The sequence below is a fragment of the Hylaeus volcanicus genome, chromosome 9, assembly GCF_026283585.1.
Source record: "Hylaeus volcanicus isolate JK05 chromosome 9, UHH_iyHylVolc1.0_haploid, whole genome shotgun sequence".
In the NCBI taxonomy this organism is placed as follows: domain Eukaryota; kingdom Metazoa; phylum Arthropoda; class Insecta; order Hymenoptera; family Colletidae; genus Hylaeus; species Hylaeus volcanicus.
The window spans coordinates 2,996,096-3,003,853 of NC_071984.1; the positions used below are offsets into that span (position 1 = coordinate 2,996,096).

A 7,758-nucleotide genomic window follows, 5' to 3' on the forward strand; every position below is an offset into this window, starting at 1 on the left:
CACGAGAGACGAGGAGTGGGGGAGTGCTCTCTCTCTGTCTCTCGGCTCCGCTCGCGGAAGCAATAGCTGGCGCGCGAGTCACCATTGGTCCCGTCTCACGAGAGACGAGGAGTGGGGGAGTGCTCTCTCTCTGTCTCTCGGCTCCGCTCGCGGAAGCAACAAGTGGCGCGCGAGTCACCATTGATCCCGTCGCACGAGAGACGAGGAGTGGGGGAGTGCTCTCTCTCTCTGTCTCTCGGCTCCGCTCGCGGAAGCAACAGATGGCGCGCGAGTCGTCGCCAGTGCCGTACCGCAAGAGACAAAAAGTGGGTAATCCTTACCCCTTCGTCTCATCTCTCGACCAATCGTCTGACATTCGATCGAAATTTTGCCCGTCTCTGGTCTCGTTACCTCGCACAATACTTCGCGACACTCCTCTCTCGCTTCCCCTATTTTTCGCTCCCCTCTTTCCGTCTTTCTCGCGTGACTTAAGGATGATCTAGTCACTAGTTTATATCGCTGAATACTTCCGTGAATATACTCAGCCCTGGGGGTGCCTTACCGAAAACAAAGTTAACAAAAAAAAAAAAAATAATAATAATAATAATATGCAAAAAAAAACACGAATGCGCATTGTTTTTTAGCCTTACTTCGCGTGTAAAACTTAAATGGAGAAGAAAAAAAGGAACGAAAGGAGTAACGAAGGGTTCGATGGATAGAACTGTACGGGGAAACGTTTGAAAGAATACCGTGCCGATTCTTGTTCCTGTCGGTAACGTCGCGCGAATTCAAACGGGATTAACGGAGAGGGTTATCCGACGAATGGAAAGGAACGTAGGTGTACGTGGAAAGTGGTATACGACGAAAAGTAAAGCGGAATTTAAAAAATAAAAAGAAAGGAAAAACAGATACGCCACGACATTGCCATTAATTACGCTTAAATCGATACAAAGATCCTGATAGTAAAGACGTAATCACGCCACGGTACGAAAACTTGCATGTACTTTTAGTAATAAATATATGTAGCTACGACCTATCCCCCAAACATAAAAGACGTGAAAACGAACCATTTTTTCCAAAGAGATACCTTGTATTTTTTTTTTTTTTTTTTTTTTTAGAACGATAAAGAATTCCGTTTTTTTATTTTTTGTCGCGTGGCTATACCGTAATTATTCTCAGGACTTATCGATTTCGAACCAGGAACGCACGTGTTTTCTGAACAGAGATGGGCAAAATATCCAGATCGATCGGTAGAACGAAATATCGAGCGGCGAACGAATACCAAATTTTGTCCATCTCTGGCTTTAAGCCATCGGTAGGGTCGAGTCAATGAATTGAAACGTCTCCGCTGCCCAATGCTGTTCGATCGCGCGAAGCGCTAGAGATTTCAAAAAGATACACGTACACACGCATACATGCATACACACACAGATATTAACGCGCGTCATAGTGGAAGGAGTGGAATGAGTGACGTGTCGATACATGTGTTACCCAGGGCCGGATTACGATCGCACGTATCCCTGGGCTACAGGTACTGTGAGTATACAAACGAAAAGTGTACATATATATATATATATACGTAGGCCAGCCAGGAGCGTAAATTTCAATTCGTTAATTTTTTAATAATTAAGTGATCGGATGAAAAACTGGCGAAGAATTTTTCGATTTCTTTTCATGTATTTATATAAATGTATGTTAGTTAGTAGCGATATTCGTAAATTTTAATTCGTTAATTAATTTTTTAACGATTAAATAACCCGACCAGAAACCGGTTCGATTTCTCTTCGTGCATTTTATTTATCGACATTCTCTATGTTTACACGTATTCGCGTACAGTACATTGAAGCCATTCAATCTCTAGTACTTACTTTTTGAGCATTTACAAATAAACGCCGTTACTTAGCCCCTGAAGACTCTCAGCCGACAGGGGCCCCTATGGCACCCGTGCATCGATCCGGTCCTGGTGTTTACCTCTCGAGCTTCGCGGTCAGTTTCTTTTTCTTTTTTCGAGAGCCAACGCGTGCTTACCGAGTCTCCGTGAAGTAAGTAGCCACGTTTGATCGTAACGTGTCCATTTTTTATTCGTTCGCCCATGCATTGGTAACAAAACGAAATTAATTGAAAACAAAAAAAAAACAAAAAAAAAGTAAGTTGAAAAAAAAAGTTCAGAAAGAAGACAGCGTTAAACGAGAGCGAGAAAGAGGTTAGATAAAATCGGTCATCCGCAGAGAAAGATCTCTTTCGTGTCACGGGAGCTCGTGTAATTCGTCGTCGCGTTACACGGGCACATTTTTTCGTAGGTCCGTTAAAACATATATAGGAGTTAGTTTGAACAGGCTTTAAGTGGCCTATTTACTGCACTGTATTCTAGTCTTAAGCACTCTGTATGCCTTACACTGCCAGTTGTAAAGACGCGCTGTTCTTGCGGATACCTTCGCGGTACACACACATATACATATATACATACATACATAGATACACGCATATGTATACAACGACGGATCTCCATCATCGCCTCAAAGTCGTTTCTCATCGTCTACCATCGCTGTCCCCGCTATGTCTGTCGCACTCTTTCAGATTCTCCCTTTACTTCGTACTCTAACTTCGCCTTTTACCTCGTTCGCTGCGGAATGGTGTATGTTTTTCTTTTTATTTCACGCTTCTCTAGATACTTTTCTAGATAAAGTTCGTCTCGTTCTCGTATAGGGCACTCAACCGCGCACGCGTACGAACGCCCTCTTTCTCTCTCACTTTCTCTCTCCCTCTGTCGCTCGATTTCGTCACACCTGTACAGGGTGTCCCAAAAAATGGTGGAGGTCATTGAGAAGGGTGGTTCGGGAGGTGATTTGAAACAACTTTTTCCTTAACGAAAATATTGTCCGGGTCTTTGTTGAGGAGATATTAACGAAAAACATTGACCAATCAGCGGGCGCTCCAACGGTATACGCGCGCTCTGATTGGTCCAGAGTTTTTCGTTTATATCTCCTCAACGAAGCCTCGTATAACAATTTCGCTAAGGAAAAAGTTGTTTCAAATTACCTCCCGAACCATCCATTTCAAGGTGTTACAACGTTTTTGGGACACCCTGTATATACAGAGTGGAGGTGATTTGGAACAACTTTTTCCTTAGCGAAAATGTTGTCCGAGGCTTCGTTATGGAGATATTAAGAGAAAACCCCGACCAATCAGAGCGCCCGTATACCGTTGGAGCGACTAGGCGTCCGCGCTCATTCGCTACCGCGGCCGCTCCACCGGCATCCTCGCGCTCTGATTGGTCCGCGGTTTTCTGTTAATATCTCCTTAAGGAAGCCTCGGACAACATTTCCGCTAAGGAAAAAGTTGTTTCAAATCACCTCCCGAACCACCGTTTTCAAAGATCTCCAACATTTTTGGGACACCCTGTATACCACCTGTACTTCTCTAGGAATTCAGGAACAAAGCGAAAGATTGAAACGCCTCGCGAAAACTATCTCGAAGCAGACTGCTACTAATTTCACGTAGGCTTCGATAGACACGGGTTGCGTTCTCGCGAATGGAAAACGAATCGAAGAGTTACGAGAGACATCGAAATTTAACCCTTTTCGGCCATGACGCTCCGCCGCGTAACCATCCCGCTGGTCGAGGTGATTTCTGAGCGGCGCTCGCCTCTAGTCAGACATTGTTCATAACTATCGTTCTCTTGGTTACTGTTATTATTGCCGCTTAGCGATTATTTAGCGTTCGTCGAGCTGTACCCGACCTACGACCGGAACGGTACAAGTGTTTCGTACAGCGAGAGCGGACCCGCCGCAAAGGGTTAAAGCATTACACACACACACGCACGCACACAAACACATACACGCACGTACACACACAGAGAGGAACACACGTTAATGATATCTTGCTGTTATCAAGTCTTTTGCATGCTCGGTACCACCGTTATCGTTATTGCCATTGTCTTCGCCCCATCGTCATCCTCGTTGTACCTTTTTACGTTAACGTTTTCTCGCCCCCTTCGTTTCGCGATTGCGCGCGCAACGATGCATCCGAACGATACTTAAATATATATATATAATATATATAATATAATATATAATATAATATATATATATTTAAAAAAAAAAAATAATAAGGAAGAGAGAGAAAAAACCAGAAGAAAAACGGAAAAAAAACGTCTACTCGTTTCACACACTCGTCCCGTCCCTTAAAAAAAAAAAAAAAAATCTCGCATTATAAGCATCTTTTTACGCTCCGGTTATATTCTTACTCTGTAAACTCTATATTTAAACCGCGTCTCAAACTCGCGAAACTATTTAAGATTGTGTAGACTTATAAAATCGTGCGCGACCGAAGGAAGATGCGTTAAACATGAAAACAAACAAACAAAGAAACAAAAAAAAAAGAAATAAAAATAGAGAGAGAGAGAAGATAAAAAAAAATATTAAATACGAAACAGAAATAGTTCCCGATAGTCGAACGGGAAGGATATAAATTAACGGGACGAAAAAGAGGAAGAAGACGAATACACGCGAGAGCCGTACTTCCCCCTACCCTCCGCGACGACGAGTCGACGTTATCGGGCGAGGCGCTTTCAGGGGGGAGGGAGGGGGGCGAACGATAACTCCGCGGGTGACTCGAAGTACGAGCAAACGGAATAAGCTCCGATAGAAACACGCCGGGTTGCCGTAAGTCGAGCGAAAACGGTCCAAAGCAGTCGAGCTTTGAACGCGTCGAGCCACGGGTGACGTATCGAGGAACGGTAGAGGGGGAAGTTGGCGCGTACGAGAAACAAGGACAGAGCGATTCGGTGACGTCACGCTCGGCCCGACGCGTCGAGCCCTCGCCGGCAACCCTGGAAACACGTCTCCCGCGGTAACCTTAATTCCATCGGCAAAACCCAATGGTCGTTCGCATCGGAGTTTACGGCTCTGTTAAAGAAATAAAAAAGAAAACTGTCCTTGTACATACCTCGCGACGATTCATCCACCGGTACGAGTTCTGTAAATCGGCTGGCTCTCCACCAAGGACGCGTCTATTACCCCGAGAACCCTTGTTCGTTCGCGTACGGTGTTCGACGCGAGCAAGAACGAAGCCACGAAACGAACTCGGAAAAAAGGAAGATGGAACGCGACGGGAGAAGAGGCGAGAGCGAGGGAGAAGAGGACGGAAACGGACGAAAGTGAGAGAAAACCGTTTCGCGCCACGGTACGATATTCCGGACCGATTCCGTAACGTCGTTCAACGTCTCGTGCTTCGTACCGATTATTGGTCTTCACTTGAAAAATGTACATATAATATATACGTATATGTATATGTACATGCGCGCATGCATACATGTATACATATATACATTACAAAACATATTATACATATATACATACAAGCTCAGCGCCGGATTGAAACGTTTGTAGGCCCCTGGGCTACGAGTACCGCGAGGTTCCCCAGTAATATTTTCAAACAGATGAAACGTAACCGTACGGGAAAATTTATTTTTACTAACAACAATTAAAATTCAAACGTTTGCTTTGCGTGAGCGTCTCGGAAGCCAAGTATTCCCCGAGGCCATCGGCGAATCTGTGAGCTTTCGAGGGGCATCCTTTTCAATTGTTACGAGAGACGTATCGATAAAATAGTTTAAGCATGTAATAATGTAAATGTAATGTAAAAAATTCGAACCCAGAACTTCCTCGCGGAATACATACGGGGATTGACTTAGTCGTGAGTCCGAAGGTCTCTGGGCGGTAGTCCCTAAAGCCCACGCCTTGATCGGCCCTGTATAAGCCTCGAGCCTTCAATCCAGTGACGGACATTCGTGGGATTTTTCCTGATCATGCGCATTGGACCGAGCGTTGCAGTCCTCACTGCTGTATACACTTACTTAGAATTTAGGGTACCATTGGATCCCAGTAAGGAACGAAATACAGGGTGTCCCAAAAATGTTGTAACACCTCGAAAGAGGTGGTTCGGGAGGTGATTTGAAACAACTTTTTCCTTAGCGAAAATGTTGTCCGAGGCTTCGTTGCGGAGATATTAACGAAAAACTGCGGACCAATCAGCGAGCGCTCTACCGGTATACGCGCGCTCTGATTGGTCCGTGGTTTTCTGTTAATCTCCGTAACGAAGCCTCGGACAACATTTTCGCTAAGGAAAAAGTTGTTTCAAATCACCTTCCGGACCACTCCTTTCAACGTGTTACAACATTTTTCGGACACTCTGTATACACAGAGTAGAGGTGATTTAAAACAACTTTTTCCTTAGCGAAAATGTTGTCCGAGGCTTCGTTGCGGAGATATTAACGAAAAACTGCGGACCAATCAGCGAGCGCTCCACCGGTATACGCGCGCTCTGATTGGTCCGCGGTTTTCTGTTAATATCTCCTTAACGAAACCCCGGACGAAATTTTCGCTAAGGAAAAAGTTGTTTCAAATCACCTTCCGGCCCACCCCATTCAACGTGTTACAACATTTTTGGAACACCCTGTATAACGTCCTCTTCTTTTCCTCGATGATTCTTGACGTGGACGGCTACCGTTCATTATCCATTTTCTTTTTAATTTTCCCTGATATTTCACTCACGAACACTAACACTCTCGTACTTAAAGCAGACGACATGTAGCTGTGACGTCAGCTTACGCATGGGCAGAAAGGAATTCCTCGAAGGAAAAATCCCACGAATGTCCATCACTGCTTCGATCGATTAGCGATCGTCGAGCCCTTTTTACGCTCGCTCGGTAAGAGTGATTTTGTGTAAAACGAGACAAATCCCGAGTTTCTTTCTCTTCGACGAGCGTGAAAAGGATCTCGCGGTGATCGACAGCGTTTCCGATGGTTGCATCCGGATCATCGCGACGCGAGCGAGCCGAAATTTTCGATCTCAAACATGGCGACCGCTCTCTCTCTCTCTCTCTCTCTCTCTCTGGTTATAGTAGAGAAATTTTTCGGCTCGCTCACTCGCTACGCGGCTGCGGTCGCCGTCGGTTGAGCGAGACCAGCTGCATCGAGCCTCGTGTGACGTATCAAGTAGAGCGAGAACTCTGAGTGGGGCGCGTAAGAAACAAGGACGGAGCGATTTGTGACGTCACACGCTCACCTCACGAACCTCGGTCTGGATGCACCCGGTGTTTCTTTTCCTTTAACCCAAGCTCGACGGAGACGAGTAGCTGCGACAACACACTGTATATCCTTGTAAAGTAAACCAACGTCGCTGTACCGGGAAAGTTAAAAAAAACACGGTCAGGCGGGGACGCGATCGGCAAACTTCCTCAGACGCAAACCGAACGATCGCAGCTCCCCCCCGCACCCACCCGCGCGCGCGCGAACCGTTCGTCGGTATTCCCAGATCGCCAGATTCAATCCTTTTGCATGGAGTTATCGACCGCGAAAATATTGGTGCTTAACGAATAACCGCGACTCTGTACCGTTCGTTACGAAGAATAATTCATTTGCGAAACGCCGATTCGTCTGTTTTTTCAGTCCGTTGCTCTTCGTTGAACATCGTTGAAAGAATTAATCTCGCGCGAACCGTCGACGGGCGGGCGAACGGAAACGTCGAACCGAAACATGTACCCGTGTAATATTTTCCTCGATACGTTGCGCGTTCCAGTGATCGCGACTTCCGGTCGCCCTCCCGTCTACGATTCCGTTTATTCGAATCTGGCATTTCCGATCAATCGTAGAATCGTGTGCCACTGCCTGCGGAACCGAGACACTCCGGATGTTGACACTTTCGTACTGGAATTTAACCCTTTCCCGTCGAGTCGCTCGCATTCGACTGTTTTACTTTTTCTTATACAGGGTGTCC

The 7,758-nt window shown here is 45.8% G+C and overlaps 1 protein-coding gene across 2 annotated transcripts in view; it reads left to right on the top strand.

Annotated features, from left to right (window-relative positions):
* Nucleotides 1–1,432: 1,432 nt before the first annotated feature.
* The window catches only part of LOC128881819 (INO80 complex subunit E), a 17,117-nt gene continuing 10,791 nt past the window's right edge, over nucleotides 1,433–7,758 (top strand). The window contains exon 1 of one of the 2 annotated variants that reach the window (XM_054133170.1): nucleotides 1,433–1,510. The gene's annotated coding sequence lies outside the window, so the exon portion shown is untranslated. Of the gene's footprint in view, nucleotides 1,516–7,758 lie in introns of both variants that reach the window. The other variant, XM_054133169.1, reaches the window with a different exon arrangement.